Here is a 23,476-nt window from a genome sequence, read left to right as displayed (position 1 = left end):
CCTCCACTGCACAGAAATAGAGTTGGTTTTTCTTCTCTATCTCCATTAAACGATCTGCCCCCCTCCCCACCCCACTCCACAGTGGCACCGTAACCCTTCACCTCTGATAGCACACCCTAGGGGTCCCTGAGTGGGGCAAACAGCTAACGTGCTCCCCTGCCAACCAAAAAGTTGGAGATTCAAGTCCACAAGGAGCAGCTCAGAAGAAAGGCCTGGCGATCCTCTTCTGAAAAGTCAGCCATCGAAGCCCGGTTCTGCTCTGACAAACGGGTTCGCCATGAGTCAGAGTCCGTTCAGCTTGACAGCAGCTGGAGCCACAGGTCCCCAGGTCTGCTCGTTGCTGAAATAAAGCATTTGGTACCTGAACTGCGCCTGAGAACTGATTTTGCCTCCTCGTGTCACTGGGGGGATATAAGCAGCTGCAGGGCTGGCAGAGAAGACAGAACTAGGTCGATTTCACCCACATGGAATGTCCTGTCTCTGCTGAATCTCATTCTTCCAGCCCAGACCAAGGCCTTCCTCCTCCGTGAAGCCTCCTCCACCCTACAGCCATCCTACGTGGATTCTCCTTTCTCTGAATTCCACGCAGTTCCTACCACTTTAGCATACAAATGCTCTGAATGACTTCACCCTCCCATCCTTCATGGAAGAAGATAGGCTGGACTAGAAGCGGTTGGAAAGGATTTCCAAAATCCAGGACACTGAGGGTAATTTTTTTAACTCTTTGGCAAGTTGGTGATTTCATCCACTGTTGACAAATGTGTAAGTTGGCACAGGTTTTGTGGGGGGCGACTTAGCTTTATCCAAACATAAAATATGTATATCCCTCAGTCCACCAACTGCCCTCCCAGGGACCTATCCCAGGGAAATCCTTGCACATATCCACAAAAAGTCATGTTTACAACCATTCATTGCAGCATTGTCTATAACAGCAAAAAGTTGTGAATAACCCATCCATTCATAGGAGAATGAACAAAGTATGATTCTGTTATATTATGCCAAAGTTGAAGGAAATGGTGTTGATCTTAAAGGAAATTAAGTTCGGAAAGGGTCAGCAAACTTTTTCTGTAAAGAATCAGATAGAAAATATTTTGTTTTTGCAAGCCACACAGTCTCTGTCACAATTATTCAAGACTGCCATTGTGGGTCAACAAAAAAGTGTGGCTGTGTTCCAATAAAACTTTATTGACAAAAATGGGTATTGGGCTGGGTTTGGCCTGTGGGCCTTAGTTTGACAACCCTTGAGTGAAAAAAAAAAAAAAAAATAGGCAAATATCAGATCAGTATGTACAAGCTGAAGAACAAAATGATCCCATTTATGTAAAAACAAAATAATATAGATTTGTACATGTATAAACTTATGTATATACATGCATTTTAAAAGATCTTAAAGGATTACAAAAAATAAGAAAATCCTTGGGCCACCTTCTTATAACAGCCTGAGAAATTTTGACATGTTTCTTTTGTACATGACCTCCTTCACCTACAGCCATCATTGAGACAGCAATCCTAACAGGTTATTCTTCTAAGAAAGGAGTTTGGAAAGGTCTTGCAGCCCCTCACAAAAGAACAAATGGCTAGTGACCAAATCAGAATGGACCCCAACATCAGACGGGGCCAAAGGCAACGTGGCTCACAGCAGCCACCAGCCTGCTGGTGCAGGGAGTCTGATACCTGGTCTTCTCTCTTCGAGATCCCGAAAGCCAAAATTAGGCATTAAAAAAAAAAAAAAAAAAAACTAATTCATTTGAAGTATTAATTAAAACACAAACTACTCCAAGATGGCTTGGCTTCCAAACATCTACTCTGAAGTTTCCATGAATATGAAGCATCTGACAGACTTCTGCGTAGCATGATCTGCATCCATGCTCATGGCTGAAAATTGCTTGAGTTGAAAATAACCAGGAGGGACGGTGAATGCTGAACATGGCTGTGAAACCTCTAGCAAGAGTTCTCACCCCTTGAGGACAACAAGGAAAGGAGGCTTGAGGAAGAGCATCCACTGAGAAGCAGTCTCTCAAGAGGTGCTTTGATGGGGTGGACCTTGCCACCCAAGCAGAAAGGGAAGCTAATTTACCAGAGCTTATCTCCAGGCTATGAGTTGGAATCAACTCGGCAGCACACAACAACACCTCCAGCCTGAGATTAGGACCTTTTACAAAGAAATGACTAGCTTCTAGCTCTTTTCTTCCAAGTATAAGGAGGGAAGCCATGAACCAACAGGTAGTTCATGAATAGGAGGGAATGAACCCATCAAAATCTTCAAGGAGAGGAAACAGAAGTCACTGTTTTTAAGCACCTTCTTTGCACCAGACAAAGTGGGGAGTATCCTGGTATCACTATCTTAATTTTATTTAATACTCTTTGCAGCCCCCAAGAGATAGAAATGAACATTCCCATCTAGTGGAAAAGAAAACTGAAGCAGAAGAGTTAAGCAACTGGTCCAGGATCATAAAATTGAAGGGGGAAAAAAGAAGAAAGGAAGAAGAATGCAAGAGAAGCAGTAATGACAACAGTGACACAATGATAACCACTTTAACGATTAAAATATCTGCTTAAGCACATACACGGTGACCAGGCACATCACTCAGCCATTGCGCTTAAGCATCTCAGAGTGACAAGGTTTAGAAGAAAGACCTCATCTGGCCAAATCACCACCATGACTCTTGCACTTCACAACTGACAACAGCTCTCAGAAGAAGGGAGGCTGGAACAGAGCCAGGGACGTTAGCTCTGCCTGCCAGTCTCGGCACCCAAGGAGTTCTTCCCATCCAAGACTCTGGTATTCTAGTCTATGCCAAAGAGCCCTCTGAGGATCCCAACATCTACTAATTCGTTCATAGCAGCTTCACATGATGGGGAAGAGCCAGTCTTCTGCTTTTATCATCAAACTTGGTTGTCACCACCTCAGCCAGTTAGTTGGAACTGTGGCATTTTGTAGCTATTCAGGCTCGTAAGGTTTGTTGTTGTTATTAGCTACCGCTGAGCCAGCTCCGGCTCATGGTGACTCCATGAATAACAGAACAAAATGTTGCCCAGTCCTGTGCCTTCTTCATGACATTGGTATGCTTGAATCCATTATTATGGCCACTGTGTATTTCGAGTGATTTTAAACCTAGGGGGCTCATCTTCCAGCACTATGTTGAACAATATTGTGTTGTGATTTGTAGGGATTTCATTGGCTGATTTTCAGAAGTAGATAGCCAGATGTTTCTTGTCTGGAGGCTCTGCTGAAACCTCTCCACCATGTGTGACCCTGCGGGTGTTTGAAATACCAGTAGCATAGATTCTAACATCACAGCAACAAAGGCACCACAGTAATACAAACTGACAGACGGGTGGCATAAGGCTGGCTATCTCTAGTTATTTATCTTAGATTAGTTTATTTTGCTTTGGTTTTACTTTGCTTTATTCTGTTTTGTTTTTGGGGTAGAGGGTTGGTTAGCAGACATTGCTCTTAACCACTACACCACCACGGTTTCCAGAGGGCAAAGTGAATAATCCAAAAACACTCAGAAGATCAGCATTTTAAGAAGGTACCTTGGATATGTGGTACATTACTGAAAAGACAAGTAAAAAGACTATTTCTGAGCTCCACTCCACACCTAGCCCAAACGTCAATAGTGCTGGGGCACAGAAGTACACTCGAGAAGCTTCAGTCTAGCTGAGGCTACAGCCCCAGGGCCTGTGAGAGGATTAGAAGAATCGCTTGAGCATCTACTGTGTGCAAGTATTGCGTGAGACCCCATGAGGGACCTGGTCCCTGTCTCTGAATGCTGACAGTGTCATGAGGGAGAGAAGACAAAATCCAATACACAAGAGTGATTCAGACAATTAAAAGCTGTAAGAGTTAGAGGAAAAAGAGCCCATAGTTGGGTGGCTAGATTCAGCAAATAAAAATACAGGATACGCAGCTAAATTTGAACTTCAGAGAAACAATGAATAATTTTTTAAGTGTGTCATTAATATTGTTTGGGACATACAGTAAAAAAAAAAAAAAACTATTCCTTGTTTCTCTAAAATTCAAATTTAGCTAGGTATCCTGTCTTTATCTGGCTACTCTACCATACGGGGCTGGAGAGACGAGGACAGGCTTCTCAGAGGAGGGGGTGTCCGTCAGTCGGGACCTTCTGCAAGGGAAGGATTGGGCAGCGATGGGCGGCAACCAGTCAGTGTGCGGTGTTGTCCAGCAGTGGTTGAGTTCCCTACCCAGTGCCTCGAGTAGATTCCGTAGTGTAGCTTAAAGTGGGAAAGGAGGAAAGCAGCCCATGACAGAGGGGGCTGAATGTTGACTAGTTTTGTGAGTCCCTCCAGACAAGGAATTTTACTTCCAAAATCCACATTTTTAACATAGGAGAAGGAGCATCCTATTAAAAAGAAAACTGTGTAGAAGTTTTTGCAAGGTCAGACCTCCCACCTCCCAGTTTACGCATGTCAATTTAAAAAAATTTTTTTTTTTTTTATAAATCAGTGCCAATTCTTAGGGAAGGGCCCATCTGCACTGCATTTTGCAGTAGCTTGTTTTAAGCTTGGAGAGTTCCTTAAGGGGACATTTCAGTCCCATTTGAACCAAGTTTGGTAAAATGAGAGGGACATGTGATGAGGAAGTTTTGTGAACTTCCAGGACCTATACAAATATGAGTTGTGATGACAACATCCCCCCTCCAGCTAATCACCGTAGGATGTTGGCAAAGTTGAGGAGCCTCCCTGAGCCTCAGGTCCTGATATGTGAAGGCTTCCTTGCCTAAGGAGCAGAGAAATTGTCCTCCTCAGCATCTAGCACAATGCAGGACACTGCAGACACTCCAAAAACAATGATACTGGCAGGAACCTGATTTCTAGTTCCATCCTGATGGGTTCATGCAGATTTCTGGGCTACAAAACAGTCATCTGAACAGTCTTCAATCTCCTTCAAATAAAAGTTTATGAGCTGAGTCCTCCTCTTTCTTGCCAGTGACTCTAACTGAAACTCCATGTGCGGCAGCTGCACAGCCTTGTCAGCCGTGGAGGGACCGAGGCCAGGCTCAGGCACCGCCAGCCTGTTTGCTGCCTGCCAAGGCTCAGGGACCCCAGAAGAGCACATGGCAGACCCTGGCGGCCGGCTGAGCTACGCTGTTAAGCCTATGCAGAACAAACTTGGTATGTCCCAATCCTCACTGCACCATGGTGCTTTTAATTAAAAGATCCTTTGATGGGAAAACGCAGTCTTATTTCTCGGAGTTGGCTTGAGCCAGCATTTCACCCACTGATGTGCCTTTGGCTCCAATCCCAAGTAGTTCCCTGCAGCCCCTTAGGCTCCCTCACTGCCTGCAGCAGGCAGCCTACCTGCTTGCACCTGAAGACACAGAGCAGGTCACCACTTGGGGCTGACACCTGCTCCAGCAAAAGGCACCAGCAACGCTTTCTGACGCCAGTATTGGGCCCTGAAAGAATGAGGTTTGTGAATTCTAAAGACCATCAGCCAAGCTTCCTGTATGCCTTCCAGCCAGAGCTCTGGGCTTCTAGCACAGCCCTGTTACCTACCGGCAACCGGACCTCAATCCAGTCACTGTCCAGTCAACTGTAACTTGTGACGCCCCCAGGTGTTTCAGAGAAGAACTATGCTCCAAAGCCTTCAATGGCTGATTTTTTGGAAGTAGACTGCCAGGCTTTTCTTCCGAGGTGCCTCTGGGTGGACTTGAACCATCAAACTTTTGGTTAGCAGCCAAGCCTGTTAACCGTTTGTACCACTCAGAGACTCCAGCCTGACATTGCACAATCTCAGGCTCAGTTTCCTCATCTGAAAAGTGAGAATATGACCTGAGGGTTATTGTGAGGCTTACATATTCTCTGCACGGCTATCACCTAGCACTGCACAGCACACATGCAGTGTGCAGTAACTGGTAATTATGATTTAGCTAACAGTTTTTGTGTTTACCATGTGCTGGCAACTGTTCTAAGTGCTTTGCAGATATCAGCTCATTTAATCCCTGCATCAACCCTACAAGCAAAGTACTATTATTATCCTCCATTTTTTCCAATGAGGACATTGAGGCTCTGCAAGGTTCCATGCCTTCCCCAAATCCACGGAGCACTTGAGTGTCAGCTGGAATCTTAACACAGCCAGCCTGGCTCCGGACTCCAGGCTCTGACCACTACTCACCACTCCTCTTACAGCAGCCATTATCACTGGTTATCGCTCCATTGTGGGTCTGGCCAGTCACCAGCTTACAACAGTCACAGGCTCAGTCAGCCCCAAGCTCCCTGGTCCCACCCAGACCTCTTGTCTCTACCATGGGCTCAGTGAAGCCTGCCAGTCACAGTGTGCGCAGCAGCTGGCACCCCGTCCATCGCCATCATCCCCTGTTTCTTTCTGAGGCTCTGTCACATCTGGGCCGCTAGAAGATTCTTGTGAGGCCAAAGCATACCTCCATCATCAACTACTTTGTAAATACACCACAGCTTGGGCTGCCATCTGGTCTACCTTCTGTATCTTTTAAAAGGCAAAGAGCTTTCTTTGTTGTCCTGCTAGCACGTCTCCTTGCAATCACTACCCTCACCACATTCCTAGGCCAGGAGTAAGACGAGCTGCCTCCACACCCCTGAGGCACAACCTTAGCTCCACTGTTCCCCCATTAGGCACCCTCATATACTTCCAGTTTCACCTGCATCACCCTAACTACTGGGCCTATTGACTGTGCTCCCAATTTCATCTGGGTATCAGATTCTATTTCTCAGCATCATTGCTGTAGTTATGGCCATGGGTCCTCCAAACAATGGTCTGGCCATTCCACGTCAGGATGCTCAAGAGCATAGACCTCTTTGAGCATTGACATAGCCCTGACACCTCCCTCTTCATGTACCACCACTCTGCCAGGTGTTCATTCCGGAGGAGTGGGAAGCAGACACATCCACCGGTCCCCTCCACGATGGTACCTACCAACTCCATAGAATTCAGGTCCACTGCACTGCCCCCTCAGGTGGGTTTTTCAGGTAACTTTTCTGTGAGGTCTGTCTTGAGACTAGGAAGCTTGAAAGGAGAGTCTACCAACATTCCAGTCACTGAAGAAGCTGTGAAACACTAAAAAACGCTTTGCCTGAAATATTTGTCCTTCTTTTTTACAGCTCACCATTAAGAAAGTTCTGTGAAATTGAGTTTAGATTCCCATTTCTTTGACATTTATCTTACTTGCTTTATTTCCATACAAGAAATAAAATGTAGAGGAAACACAAAGCTTTTATTTAAAAAAAGAAAAAAAAAAAGACCAGATAACCACTGCCTATCCTCCAAAAATAAATCTTTCAAAAGGGGCCTGGGTGTGTGCACGGATGCAGTTGGCTGTCCTGGTCCAACCGCTCTCTTCTGTGAGAATCCTTGACATTAGCCTGGACATCCACCATTGCAGATGGACTTTCTGGGTAAATCATGTGTCCGTCATTTGAAATACCAGCATGACTTGTTTATCTATCGTCTTGGTAACAAATTCTAACTGCAGGGAAATGGGATTCAAACAGGTAATGTATGATGGAGGGAAAGAGGGAGAGATGGATCAATCGTTTCAGGAAGTGGCACCACCGAACACTCAGTGTCTCAAACCAAACCGCTGGGAGCTTCCCGTCCTCCTCTGTTTCCTTCACAGAATACATTTGGTCCATCACCAGGTGTGGTCAGTGCCCCCTCCTCAGCATTCCCTTTTCTGTTCACTCTCTCCCTCTCCCCTGCCCCACCCGAGTCATCAAAGCCTCCGTTGCTCTTGCCTCTAGCTGTCTTGCAGCTGCGATCCATATTCTAATAGCGGGTAGAGTGATCTATCTGAAATGTAAATCATAACTGTTCCTACTCCCTGCCTTAAATCTTCTAAAAGTTTCCCGTTATACCTGCAGTAAAATCAAAACCCTGAGTGACCAAGCCAGGCCTGGATTAAGGCACACGAGGGCCCTAAACACTGATAATCTGCAGCCCCCCTCCTCTGCTTACCCATGCATTCAGATGGGATTTGTGACTTATATATACATGTATAAATATAGATGTGTGTGCGTGGGTCTCAGCTATCCATGATGTAACTTCTTTTTAAATGCTACTATACAATATTAGCAATTGTGCGTGGAAGTGGGGTATGCCATTTAAGCGGAATGAAATGATCTGGATTATAAAATTTTTTAGTGGATGCAGGGTACTAAGATTTTTACTATATACCACATTTTCTGCAAAAAAGAACATTCTACATAGTCTACAACAAAGAAAATGAGTGAGTGAACTTAGTTGTTTCAACAATCGATGTAAAATTCTGTTGATCTCCCACAACAAAAAATTGACTTTCACCAATGTTGCTTCAAATGGCTCATACGACAATTTTTTATACTTTTTTCCTAGTAAATGCTATAAGTGAACAAGTGAAAAGAGGTTGTAAAAGAAAATTAATGATCAGAAAGCAAATATCACAAGTTACTGTATTTTATTTTTAGATAGATCTTTCATCTCTAACATGTTGTAATTGAAAATATTTCTTTCCATTCTTGGCTATTACAACTTTTCCATGACTTTGTCACACTTAACCTGCAGAATAATATCTATTTCCATACATAATAGCGATAATGAATCAAGTCTTTCTTGAATCATTGTTGCAGTCTGAGGGTTTTTGTGTCTCTTTAGGAAAGACAATGAGGAGTCTGTTGTGCAATCTGTGATCATTAAAGTTGGGAATATGTGTAGAGCCATTTCAACATGGAGAAATACGCACTGTATTTTATATTATGGAACCATACATAATGTTTTTACTCAAGTAGGCTTACGTGAGTAAAAACTCGTCTTTCCTGAATCTGTAAATTTAGTTTTCAGGGAAGAATGAAGTTGTCTCACTTCTCCATAAAAGTTGGTGTTTAAGTCATTGGGATAAGCCTGCACTAATTTCTTGGCTGTCTTTGTGAATTCTTCATCAGGTGTATCCACACAGTTTAAGAAAGAAAATCTATTTGAAAGAACTTCACACACTTTCAGCCTTCTTTTCATACAAGACTAAAGTGTTTCAATGAAGGTGGCTACATGATCTCTGACACTGAATACTTCTGGAGCACTTCCATCATTTACCTGTTTCTTTCTAATGCTTCCTTAATGGTGAACTTCTTAACAATCAGTATTTGGTAGTATTTGTTTATTTGTTTTCAAAACTTTCAAAATCTTCTCTTAATTATAAAAGTACCCTGTTAATGACTGGTAGAAATTTGTCCATGTCTTTTAATTTACTTCTGAATCTTGGAGAGCTTGACTCCGTCCAATGAAAATGCTGTAATATATTATTCCACACTGTCGTTAGGTGCTGTGGAGTCGGTTCTGACTCATAGTGACCCCAGGTACAACAGAACAGAACACTGCCCAGTTCTGCGCCACCTTCACAATCGTTACGCTTGAGCCCATTGCTGCAGCCACTGTCAATCCATCTTATTGAGGGTCTTCCTTTTTTCCGCTGACCCTCTACTTTACCAAGCATAATGTCCTTCTCCAGGGACTGGTCCCTTCTAGTAACATGTCCAAAATATGTGACACAAAGTTTTGTCATCCTTACTTAAAAGGAGCACTCTGGCTGTACTTCTTCCACATTTTTCCACATAACCACCATAGACACATACTCTGGTGTTAGCCAAAAGCATGTCTTTGGTTTAATTAAGACAAATACCATCTCTGTGAACTGAACTGTTTTCATGTATATCACTCCTATTCAAGTCATGCCAATAGCTGAATCCATCCACAGCAAATTGAAAATTAAATGATTTAGGACTAAATTGTTTGCAAACAAAACCATATACAGAGCCAACTGATTGAGAATACAGTAGCCACTCCCTCTTATACTTTTCACCATTACCTAAGCACCCTAGAAATATATTCTGGCTACAGAACCTTGTTTGTTTGCCATCCAGAAACTCTCGAAGCAGATTTTCAAATGGCCCACTGTGAGGCTGAGGATCACTTGGCCCTCTTTGAATCCAGTAATTTACATCATGAGAAGAAAAGTTATTCCCAAATTCAGGATCCACATTTCTGTTATTTGTGGGGTCTGCAGATGTGACAGTTTCAGGTTCTAAAAAGTTTCACTTTTTACACCGTTATTAATTTTCTTTCACTGCAGCAAGCAATAGATGCAGAATTTGGAACAAACACTGTTCTATTCATATTGCTATAAGTAATTTCAATGCTAGCAGTACTAGTACAACAATTTGCACCCATTAAACTGGAGCATTCAACAGAGAAGTCTCTTCTGATTGTTTTAAAAAGGAAGTTAATTTTGGAATTGTCTCCAGGGATTCAAAATCCTTTTCTTTGTATAGTCTTCGAGTTTTTGTTTTTGCGCTTCACTTAGTTGTTGCCATTTTGTTTTACCTGCATATAAAATTATGTCGTTTTTTAACTTTATTTGTACCATCGCAAACAAACTTGAATAATTGAAAATAAATTTATAAAACAAATAAAATTTTTAAAGTAAAATTTATATTTAAAATCAGTAAGTAAAAAATTGATTTGGAACATGTAATTTTGTTCTTGGTGTATGAGATAGTCTAAAGAAATAGTACTTATAAGGCAGTCAGAAATAATTTCATCCTTTTGTGGTATGATGTTTGTTGGCGAGCCCTTCGCAGATCTCTACAAGTGTTTTTCATCTTGGAATAATACTTAAAAATTTACGCACTCGCTTTCCTTTGATGTTGTGTCTTCACTGTTCATTGGATGACTGCTGATACCCGACGAGGCGAGACTGATTGCAAAGAGCGTGATACAAATACAAGGGCACGCTCAGTCTGCAGAGCATTTTGGTTCCCTTTGCACAGGACAGGGCCAGATACGTCACGAGTCAAGGGATTATAGTGCTGCAGACACACTCTGATGCGGTCAACGAGAGAAAACTGAATGTAAGGTTATACCCAACCCAATCGAAATGGAAAGAAAAATATCATTGTTATTGCATACAAAACATTTGATTTCTTTGTGGAATTGTTCAACTCCCATATTCTGAGATATGTACATAAGTAATGTAACAATAGCACCACCTCTCACAAGCAAGTTTGTTTTGCAAGTGGTAACAATATCAATTTCTTAAAAGAAAGTCAGCCTGAAGGGAAATGGAAAACGAAATACATTTATATAATTTTTATCTGAATATTCATTTAATTTGTTTCCTTGAAGAATTGTTCCTTACACAGAGATACATAAATATGTTCTGATAAAATATAAACGTAATGTTCTCATAAATGCCCTTTGTTGTTTTCTTAGAAAATGAGTTCAGAAACACACTCATTGTTGTGAAACAGAAACATATTTTGCACACGAATACTGAACTTTGTATCCCTTTAATGTGCAGAAGGCCTTGTTTATTAGCACCGTGTTCCGCACAACAGACAAGAAAAAATGAAACTCACTTGATACATAAATTAAAATGTTTTGTGTTAGATAAATATTAATATTTCCAGTATTTCTGGATGTTTGCTATATTAGTATTATACTACATTATTAGCCATGTTAGTTTATATTAATGTATGCTAGATTGCATCTGCATGTATGCCAAATAGATTATAAAGTTAGTTATAAATATTACTGTTTACAAAACTTAGGACATAACTCTACATAAATGCTGCACAGTTAAAAAGTGACTTGATTGAATTGATTGCAATGGTCAATTTATTCGAGTTCCCTCGCTTTTCTCGTCATCTGGGACTGGAATTCCCATTGTGCAAGAGCATACCCTTGTTTGTATCATAGCAAAGAGCATCGCTGGCCCTCCTGGCTGGAGTTGCTGGATCAGGAGACATGGATGTGAAGAAAGGTTCTCTCAAAATGGATTAGAAACCAGTTATCTATTAATATAATCCATCCTTGCTCAGTAACCACTTATATTAGATCCAGTTGCATATTGGGTAAATGTAGCAAGAGTTACACTTGACAGCCCACCCCCACCTCTCGTTTATTAGAAATAATATACTTTCTAGAGACCCGCCAAGATAAGGAGTTTCATTTACAGGAAGAGGTCCACAGGACACAGAAGTGAATGAAGGTGTTAAGGTGGTAGAAGCCTCATAGCTTAAACAACCTTATGCATGGATGCCCTCGTGACCCACGTAAACTTTATTTCCAGCCGGCACATTCTTACACATTGGAGCTGGTATGTTTCATTTAGTGCCCTGCCAGTTCCCTTCCACTGTGGTGCCCAGTTTTCCTTGTGTCCTGTCTGCTTGGCATCTATGGGTGTTTGCTTTGGACAACCAGTACCCCTGTTTTGTTGATGCCCTAAGCACATGCTTACCTTGTTTAATGGGCAATTTGTCCCTGGACCAGGCCTTCCTACCCCAGGAAGGTCCCTGCCTTCCTCTCTGATCTCAAATTTAACTCTTCTTCCCCTCATTCACATCTCTCCAGGCAAAGGAGTCTTCTTTTCCTCACGTGGCCAAGCTCAATCTTGTCCCAGGCTTTTGCGCTTCTGCCTGTGTCTAAAATGCTCGTGGCTGACTACTTCTTACCTTTAGACTATAGATCAAATGTCACTTCCACAGAGGACTTCCCAAGATACCCAGTCTAAAGAGCCACCACCCCATTCTGCTCTCCACACTCTCAAGGTAGCCTCTCTGTTTTCTGCAGAGCCCAAAGAGGCATCAAGATTGCCTTGTTTATCTGTTGACAGTGTATCGTGGATGTCTTTGTTGTCTGTCTCCCCCACCAGAGTGTGGACTCCAGGAGAGAAGAGACGGTGTCTATCTATTCTCCCACTTTGTTCCCAGTGCCTAGAGCAGTCTCTGACCCACACTTGGTGCTCAGATATTTGCTGAATGAAAGGGAATGAACACAGAAGGTGTCTAAGGAGGACAGGCCTAGTTGAGAATTCTAGAGTGGGCCAGGACTGCTGGGCTTGTTCATGCATTGATTCATCCTAATATTCTTAGGCTCATGCACCCAGATCACACTTCAATGGGGACTTGCAGCTACAGCTGACAGGGATATCATCAGCAGACCAACAGCTGTTGTCCCCTCTAGAGATCACCACAGCTGCTGAGAGCCCCCAGCCCCCACTTCTCAGGGGAGCCTGCATTCAAAGACTGGTTAAGGAAGGGGTGTAAAGGTATGGCAGTCTCACCCAAACCAGAACACTCTAAAGGGTCACTCCAGCCCCAGGCCTGCCCATGGCTGCCTTCTTCTCCCTCTGTCCATTCCTGCTACCTTCTCCTTCCTCCCACAAAAGTGGATCCCAAGGACTCCCTCATAAATCGCTCCTGACAAACTCTGCTTCCTGGAAGCTCAACCTGAGACAAGGTGCTCCTAGTGCCAAGCACCATGCCAGGTGCCAGGATACAAGGAGGAAAGGCAAGCCCTCCCTTGTAGAGCTGTTGTGAGCTACCACACAGTTGGCCACCTATTCCATGAACCATGTAACAAAATTCTGCCTGGTCCTTCACCATCCCCATGACTTATTGGGGGTCAAATCATTGTGATCCACAGGACTTTTGCTGGCTGATTTTCGAAAGTAGATCACAGGCCTTACTTCTTAGTCCATCTTAGTTTGGATGCTCTGCTGAAATCTGTTTAGCACCACAGCAACATTCAAGCCTCCACCAACACACAGGTGTTGGCTGCTCACGAGAATGCACTGAACCCAGATCTCCCACATAGAAGCTGAGAATTCTACCACTGAACCACCAATACCACCAATGCCTAGTAGGAGAGGTGGACAAACAGCTGACAGTGACAGTGCAGTGTTATGATAGTGCTATAACAAAGGAATGCATACATGCAGCCCTCTGGAACACAGAGGGGACTCTAGCCCTGCTTTGAGAGAGGCAGAGGCCCCAGAGAAACATCCCAAGGACACAACAAGGGAGCTTTAGCCAGAAGGAAAAGTGGGGTGTAGGGAGGTGAAGAAAGAAAGGTCAGCAAGGACCAGGTCAGGGACACATGAGACTGTGCACACTGTCACTGGGAACCGCAGATTTTAAGCAAGGTAATAGGATGGATACCCCACAGAAGAGATACAGCCAAATGGCAGAATATGGAGCATTGGATGGGACATCTGGTCTTTTCCACCCGTTCCTGGCTGTTGACGATGAGTAGGTCAGTTCATAAGTCTGCCCTCCAAGATGTAGGCAGGGTGAGGAGGAGGGTCCATGGAGCTGATCTCCAACTAAAGTCCCTTCTAAGACCTCTCCCTGACCACTTCACTTGATGTGAGTGAGGCCCCAACCTTAGGCTGCAACTCTAACCCTCTGCCCTTTCCAAGTTCATCCATCACAAATCCACCCCTACCCCCACCCCAGTCACTTGGTATTTACCACCTAATAAAATTTCACCACCTCTCAAATCCAAGTGCAGACATCTGACTGTCTTTCCATATTCCTGTCATTATCTACCCTTGACCAGAAGCTTGGTGACAGTCTCTGTTAATCACCATGGTAATTAAAACCTCCTTTAGGATGGATATTTGAAATGATCAGTGACTTTTTAGAGAACATAATTTACAAATTGCCTGGAAAACTCCCAGGCTTGGAAGAATTTCTTTTTGACCCAGACCTGGTTTTTTGTTTGTTTCTTTTCTTTTGAGAAGGACAGAGGGACAAGAAAATAGCAGGGGTTGGCCTTTGGGTTTAGTTTTTGTTAGTTCACTTCATTTCTTTGCTTTTTGTAAAAGCTTTCAGGGTAACTGATATTTTTATTCTAAAAGTATTTCCCTCTGTGCCAGACCACTGGCTCCGTTTTAGCTAATTAAACTTGTGAAGTGAGGAACTAGGTAAAAGTTCATTCCGGAGGTGCAGCTGATATGACTGCAAGTGCTAACTGAGCCTCTTGCCCCCAGGCTAGCAAGCAGCAGTGCTTGCCCCACAAAGGCCTTCCCTCACAGCCAGGGAGGCAGGCAGGGGTGAGGGAAACCGACTGTAAAATCCACCTGATTCAGATCTGTCATTTGGAGATGATAACATCACTGCTCGCTTTCATATTTTAGACTGTTTTCCCCACCTTTTTATTTCATACTACCAACAAATGTTACAGCATTGCCCATTCCTTGAAAATTTTGGTCTGGTGTTTGCATTTACATTAACATTAAGACTTTATAGACAGGATTGGATATTATTAGAACCATAGCTTTTATGGGACAAATGTGTGATATGCTTAATAACAATGGTTACTATTTAGCAGTTACTTTGCACGGGGTACTATACAGATATTAGTTCTTACTCTCAGAACAACCCTTCAAAGCAGACATCATTATCTCTTTTGTACACAGAAGGGAACTGTAGCTTTGAGGGTAACAGGCCCAAAGTCACATAGCAAGGAAGTAACAGATTTAAAGCTGGGTGCACCTGACTCTATGAGTCTGAATCAACTCGGTGGGACTGGGTTTGGTTTGGTTTCATTTGGTTTGGTACCTGACTCTTAAATTTATGTTCTTTGTATTGAGGGGTCCTGAAAAACAGGTACTCTATACCTGGCTAATCCAAACCAGGCACTTGTTTAACAGGTGGGAAGAGAGGTATGAAGTTCAGCCTACCCAGGTGATATTTTTCTCTCTTGTTTCCACAGGTAAGACTCTGTTTCCTCCAACAAAGTTTGCTCTTCCTTCTTTTAGGCAAGAGCTGGCTAAGGACTGCCTGCATTTCCCATTCTTCAAGGGATACATAGGTGTCTCAGTTACCTGGGTCTGCTGTAACAGAGACACCACAAGGAGATGGCTTTAAAGAACAGAAATTTATTTTCTCATGGTTCTGGAGGCTGAAAGTCTAAATCACAGTCTTGGCCATGTAGATTACTTCTTGCAAGTAGCCCAGGGATTGGCTCATAGGTGATCCTCAGATGGCATCTGTCTCCTTTCCCCTTGCCTCCTGTGTGTGTGTGTGTGTCTGTGCTTTCCTCATATAACTCAGAAGTGATTAGGTTTAAGATCCACCCTATGATTTCAGCAGACTTATTGATTACGTTTCATTAGGTTACGTCCACAAGCATAGGGGTTAGGATTCCAACGTGTATTTTGAGGCACACGTTCCAGCAATAACAGCAGAGTCCAGATGCTTCTGAAATTTGCCTACTCTATTGATGCTGAACCCAAGTGAACATGAGCAGCACTTGAATGACAAAAATTTGGGAGAACCCAGATCTAACTGCAAACAAAGGAATGCTCTTGAATGGGAGCTGAATGTCTCCATATGCCAAGGTCCCCACACAGGATGAGACCACGAACAGGAAGCATCTTCACATCAGTGTTGAAGGTTACACTGGCTACCTCCTTCCTTCCAGTGAAATTTGCAAGTCTTGGCAGAAACAAACATGCCAGACTTACCAAGAAAATTGGGGGAAAAAAAGAAAAAAAATGAAGGTGAACTCTACAAGATATAAAAATATATTCCACAGCTACTGTAATTGTTTAAATTTTGTATTTGTGCAGGAATAGACAAGCTAATAAAACAGAATAAAAAATCGAGTTTTGGGGAGATTCAGGAAATATGGCAATGTAAACAGATCGGCATCCCAACCCTCCTCCACAAATGCACCAAGAAATGCAAGAAAATGTTGCTTAGCTTTCAGGGACTCTGAGCTGGGGTGCAGAGGACAGCAGAAAGGAACTGCAGATGGACAAGAAGCAATGAGTCAACAAGAGTACCATACTGTAGGAACATTACTTCTCCCACTCTTTCTGCCCCTCCAGCCAAGCAGTGAACTGCGGAAGAAGCCCAGTAAAGAAGCCTGCTTCCCCAGCTACCACACCCCTTGTCTGTGCAAAGATACAGGATCCCAAGCTTCAGCTCTGAAACCAACAAGGCAGACCTCCCTGCAGGTCCATTCGGAGCATGCCAGCCCCTCACCCACCTAGTAACTATCCACTGCCATGGTGCTGTAAATTGCAACAGAAGGCCCACTGCAGCGAAGCCTGCTTCCACAGCCAGCTCCCTACCTGCTTTCACACTCCATAGCTCAGGTCCCCAAAATCAACAGGGCAGATCATCTGTTCAGATCTGTCTACCCCCTCTTCCAGCTGGAGTTGAAGACTGCTGCCTGAGACTGCTGTGAGTTAGGAAGTGGGCAAATTAAGTGGAGCCTGCTCATATAGACAACATACTAACATTGGGGCTCTGAAATCAACAATGAAGACCTCATTGGGGTCTGTTCTGAGCAGTCAGCCCTTCCCCTACCTGGTAACTGCCAGCTGCTGGCCTGAATGTCACCTGTAGTAGAGCTAGGAGGAAGGCCCCTTAAGTGTTGTATGTTCCCCCAACCTACACAGAGCTGCTGGGCCCCTGAAATCAATAAGACAGATCTCTCAAGGGTCCATCTAGGGAATGCCAGCCCCTCCTCCCCCTGATATGGGGAAAAGTCTGCCTGTGATTCCCCTGAATGCCAACTCAGATATCAGTGGTCCTCATACAGCAGGGAAAGAAGCCTCGGGCAAAACCTGAGGGTAACACCCAGGTCCAGCCCCACAGGGTGCTTATTGGACGTGAGCTTTCCAACTGAGAACATGGTTGCAGAAACTGAGGAGGGAAGGGAGCTATGACCTGAGAGAAAGGGCTACACTCCCTGGTGAACAGATTGATTAGTGCATGACATCTCTTACTAGTGGCTGCATCTTCTGGTGGACAGATTTATCACTGTGTGCACTCTGGGTTGTTTTGGAGAAACTGAAAGTTTAAAACAGATATCTGGAACTTTTGAATCCTAATCAGAATAAGGAGGGAGAAGGAGCTATAACAGAGAGGGAGAGGAAGTGGTAAGAAACATCCAAAGTCTCTGCCTGCCTAAGAGCTTCTTGCAGAAAGTAGTGTGGACAAAAACACCAAACACTCTTGAAAATTACAATTCCCGACAAAAAAAATAACTAGACATACAAAGAAAAGAGAAACAGTGGCCCATCAAAATGAACAAGATGAAGGGAGTGAAGTTGTATGTATGAAAGTCTGAATGATGAACAAAATGGGAGAATATAATACAATGATATTAAACACACTCAAAGGACTAAAGAAAAACACAGACAACAATCTAAAAGAAATAAGAAAAACAATGCATGAACAAAACCAGGGTTTAAAAAAAGAGATAGGCACTCTAAAAAGAAACCAAAGTGAAATGTTGGAACTGAAAGAGACAATAACTGAAATGAGAGGAAAAAAAAAAAAACAGAAAAAATTAACAACAGATTTGATCAGGCAGAAGAAAGAATCAACAAATTAGAGAATAAGACAGTCAAAATTATGGAGGCTGAAGATCAACAAGAATGAGGCTCAAAACTGCTATGCATGGTTTAATGGAATTATTGGACAACATCAAGAGAACTGATATACAGGTCATGGAAATTCCAGAAGACGATGAGAGAAAAAAAGGGACAGAAAGAAGAAATAATGACAGAAAATCTACCAAACCTGATGAAGGTCATGAATCTACAAATCCAGGAAGCTCAAACAGCTCCAAGCAGGATAAACCCAAAGAGATCTACATCGAGACACGTTATACAACAGGATCTCAAAAAGTAAAGCTAAAAAGAGAATTCTAAAATCAGCAAGAGAAGTGAACGGTGACATATAAAGGATCCCTAATAAGAGTAAACACCAATTGCTCCTCAGAAACACTGGAGGCAAATAGGCAATACAATGATATATTTGAAGTGCTGAAAAAAAAAAAAAAACTGTCAGTCAAGAATACTACATCCAATGAAATTGTCCTTCAAGAATGAAAGTGAAGTTAAACATTCTCAGACCAAAAAAAGCTGAAAGAAATCAAATTCACCAGATGAGCCCTACAAAAAACACTAACGGAAGTCCTTTTGGTGGAAGAAAAAACACACTAGAAAGTCACTTGCAGCCGTAAGTAAGAAGAAAGACCTCCAGTAAAGGATATTGCATTGACAAGTATAAGGACTAGTAATAAGTTATTCATGCTTGACAATTCTGTTTAGTTTTTTGTGCTTTGTAATAACAAACATATTTTTTTAAAAGTATAAAAGTATGTTACGAGGAGGTGGGGCCAAGATGGTGGAATAGCCAGATGCTTCCAGCGATCCCTCTTAAAACAAAGACCTGAAAAATCAAGTGAAACAATTATATTTATGACAAGCTAGGAGCCCTGAACATCAAAGGCAAAGCTAGAAAATGGAGTGAGTGGCAGGGGGAGGGAAATATGGTAAAGAAGTGGAGAGGAGTTGCCGGACCTGAATTGCTCTGATCCCCCAGGCACCATTCCCAGGAGCAGCTGCAGCAGCTGGTGATAGCGTTTGACTGCAGTTTCCTCAGGAAGAAGCACCCAGCTGTACAGCCTACTTACACCTCTGGAACCAGAGAAGAACAGTGCTCTCAGCAAAAGCTAAGAACTTGTGTGTATTTTACTGCACCCCTCGCCCCCAAGCCGCCTTCAGGGGCTGTTGATTTCCTTGGGCCTGAGATAGGCCCATTTGAGCACCCTGAGCCATGATCCCAGACACAGAGAAGGAATAAATTCACAATAGGGAAAAAGATAATTTGCCAGCTCCACTAACCTGGGGAGCTCAGGACAGAAGCGGCTCCTGTCTAGGCATAAATGGTCCATGGACTTTGAAAACCTTTCCCCCTGCACGGACCTCTGTGGGCCTATTTCAGGGGAATAGGCCCTTGCTGGCAGACTGCAGCTGCTTAAGTTGTGCAGTGGAGAGGTGGGTATTTGATATAGGACACCACTTTGCCTAAGGACTGGTGGCTCCACTCAGGTGACCCAGCCACCCACAACAGGGGTCCAAGGATAACTGGTACCTCCCAGCCCTTACAACCAAAAGAACTGGGTACCCATGGTCTATCTGCAGAACCCAGCCACCCGTACACTTTAGGGAACAGAGATAAACTGTCCTCAGAGACACTCTGGGGTCAGTTCTCAGCCCCCTGCCTTGTTCAAGCATAACCCCCTGCTGCAACCAGATACCGTTACCTACACCAAACACCCCTGCCTCTCTGAAACTGTAGGACAGAGCCTGTACCACACACTTGATGACCAGCTACCTGGACACCTGAGCTGAATCCACACAAGAAAAGTGAATGGACTCATAAGCTCATATACCTGATAACACTTCTAGTCATCTGGGGACTCAAAGGTGAAAATAATCAAGCTAGTTCACTCAACCAACCCAATTGGGCATATCAAAACAAAACAAAGAAACTAGGATACAGAAAGCAAACATAAAATAAACTAATAAAATAACTTATAGATCACTTGGAAAAAACAGTCAATATCAAATCACATAAAGAAACAGACCATGATTACCTCAACAAGAATCAAAGGATCTTCTGGATAAAGGTGACATCCTGGAATTACCAGATGCAGAATTCAAAAGATCAATACACAGAAATCTTCAAGACATCAGGAAGGAGAACAGGAAATATGCAGAACAAGAAAAGGCAAGCATAAGAAAAACAGTTGAAGAAATTAAAAAGATTATTCAAGAACACAATCAAAAATTTAATAAGCTACAAGGATTCATAGACAGCAATCATAAATTCAGAAGATTAACAATAAAATTACAGAAATAGACAACAGAAAGTCAGACAAGCAGATTTGAGCAAGTGGAAGGCAGAATTGGTGACCTTGAAGATAAAGCACTTGGCACCAGTGTATTTGAAGAAAAATCAGATAAAATAATTTTAAAAATGAAGAAACCTTAAGAATCATGCAGGACTCTATCCAGAGAAATAACGTACGAGTGATTGGAGTATCAGAACAGGGAAGGATAATAGAAAATACAGAGATAATTGCTGAAGATTTCTTGGCAGAAAACTTCCCTGATATGGAGAAAGATGAGAAGATATCTATCCAAGATGCTTATCAAACTCCACAAAAGGTAGATGTTAAAAGAAGTGACCAAGACATATTATAATCAAACCTGCCAAAACCGAAGATAAAGAGAGAATTTTAAAAAGCAGCTAGGGATAAACAAAAAGTCACCTACAAAGGACAGTCAATAAGAACAAGCTTGGAGTGCTTGGCAGAAATTGTGCAGGCAAGAAGACAATGGGATGACTTACACAAAACATAGAAGGAAAAAAAATGCCAGCCAAGAATCATATATCCAGCAAAATTGTCTCTCATATCTGAAGGTTAAATTAGGACATTTCCAGATAAACAGAAGTTTAGGGAATTCATAAAAACCAAACCAAAACTACAAGAAATAATAAAAGGAGTTCTTTGGTTAGAAAATCAATAATACCAAGTATCAACCCAAGACTAGAACAGTGGACAGAGCAATCAGATGTTAACCCACACAGGGAAATCAAAAAAACAAATCAAGATAAAAAAAAAAAAAAAAACACTCAAAACAGGGAAACAGCACTGTCATTATGTAAAAGAAGACAACACTAAAATAATTAACAGAGACTAAGAAAGGCAGTCATAAATCTTTCATATGGAGAGGAAGACAAGGCAATATAAAGAAATAAAAGTTAGGTTTAAATTTAGAAAAACAGGGGTAAATTTTAAGGGAACCACAAAGGAGACTAACTATCCTACCCATCAAAATAAAATACAAGAAAAAAACAGAGACTCAGCAGAAACAAAATCAACAACAACAAATAAAAGAAAAAGACAATATGTAAAGAGAAACTACTCAGCACAAAAAATTAAGTGGGAAAAAGAAACTGTCAAAAACACACAAAAACAGACATCAAAATGACAGCACTAAACTCATAACTGTCCATAAATACGCTGAATGTTAATGGCCTAAATACTGCAATAAAGAGACAGAGAGTGGCAGAACGGATAAAAAAAAAAAAAGGATCCGTCTGTATGCTGCCCACAAGAGACACACCTTAGACTTAGAGACACAAACTAAAACTCAAAGGACAGAAAAAAATATATCAAGCCAACGACAATCAAAAAAAGCAAGAGTGGCAGTATTAATTTCTGACAAAAGAGACTTTAAAGTTAAATCCACCACAAAGGATAAGGAAGGACACAATATAATGATTAAAGGGACAATATGCAAGGAGGATATAACCATTTAAATATTTATACACCCAATGACACGGGTGCAAGATACATAAAACAAACTCTGACTCCACTGAAAATAGAGATAGACAGCTCCACAATTGTAGTAGGAGATTTCAACACACCACTTTCAGTGAAGGATAGGACATCCAGGAAGAAGCTCAATAAAGACACAGAAAATCTAAATGCCACAATCAACCAAATCGACCTTAAAAACATATACAAAACACTCTACCCAACAGCAGCCAAGTATACTTTCTTTTCTAGTGCACAAGGAACATTCTCTAGAATAGACCACATATTAGGTCATAAAGCAAACCTTAGCAGACTCCAACACATCTCAATATTACAAAGCATCTTCTCTGACCATAAGGCCATAAAAGTAGAAATGAATAACAGAAAAAGCAGGGAAAAGAAATCAAACACTTGGAAACTAAACAATACCCTGCTCAAAAAAGACTCGGTTATAGAAGACATTAAGGATGGAATAAAGAAATTCATAGAATCCAATAAGAATGAAAACAGTGAAAGCGGTGATCAGAGCTCAATTTATATCGATAAATGCACACATCCAAAAAAGAAGAAAGGGCCAAAATCAAATAATTATCCCTACAACTTGAAAAAATAGAAAGAGAGCAACAAAAGAAACCTTCAGGCACTAGAAGAAAGGAAATAATAAAAATTAGAACAGAACTAAATGAAATAGAAAACAGAAAATCAATTAAAAGAATTAACAAGACCAAAAGCTGGGTCTTCGAAAAAATTAACAAAATTAATAAGCCACTGGCCAAACTGACAAAAGAAAAACGGAAGAAGAAACAAATAACCTGAATAAGAAATCAGATGGGTGATATTACAACACTCAACTGAAATTAAAAGAATCATATCAGATTACTACAAAAAATCGTACTATAATGAATTTGAAAACCTAGAAGAAACAGATGAAGTCCTAGAAACAAACTACCTACCTAAATTAACAAAAACAGAGGTGGAACAACTAAATAGACCCATAACAAAAGAAGAGATTGAAAAGGTAATCAAAAAACTCCCAACAACAACAAAAAAAGCCCTGGCCCGGACGGCATCACTGGAGAGTTCTACCAAGCTTTCAGAGAATAATTAACAGCACTACTACTAAAGATATTTAAGAGCATAGAAAAGGACGGAATACTCCCTAACTCATTCTATGAGGCCAGCATATCCCCGATGCCAAAACCAGGTAAAGACACCACACAAAAAAGAAAATTACAGACCTATATTTTTTTTTTATCCCTTATGAACTTAGGTGCAAAAATCCTCAACAAAATCCTAGCTGATAGACTTTAACAACATATCAAAAAAATAATTCACCATGACCAAGTGGAATTCATACCAGGTATGCAGGGATGGGTCAACATTAGAAAAACAATTAATGTAATCTGTCGTATAAATAAAACAAAAGACAAGAACTACATGATTTTTTCAATTGATGCAGAAAAGACATTTGACAAAGTTCAACACTCACTCATGATAAAAACTCTCAGCAAAATAGGAATAGAAGGA

Source organism: Elephas maximus, chromosome 6, assembly GCF_024166365.1.
Source record: "Elephas maximus indicus isolate mEleMax1 chromosome 6, mEleMax1 primary haplotype, whole genome shotgun sequence".
NCBI classification, from domain to species: Eukaryota; Metazoa; Chordata; class Mammalia; order Proboscidea; family Elephantidae; genus Elephas; species Elephas maximus.
Note: the sequence above shows the minus strand (reverse complement) of the source record.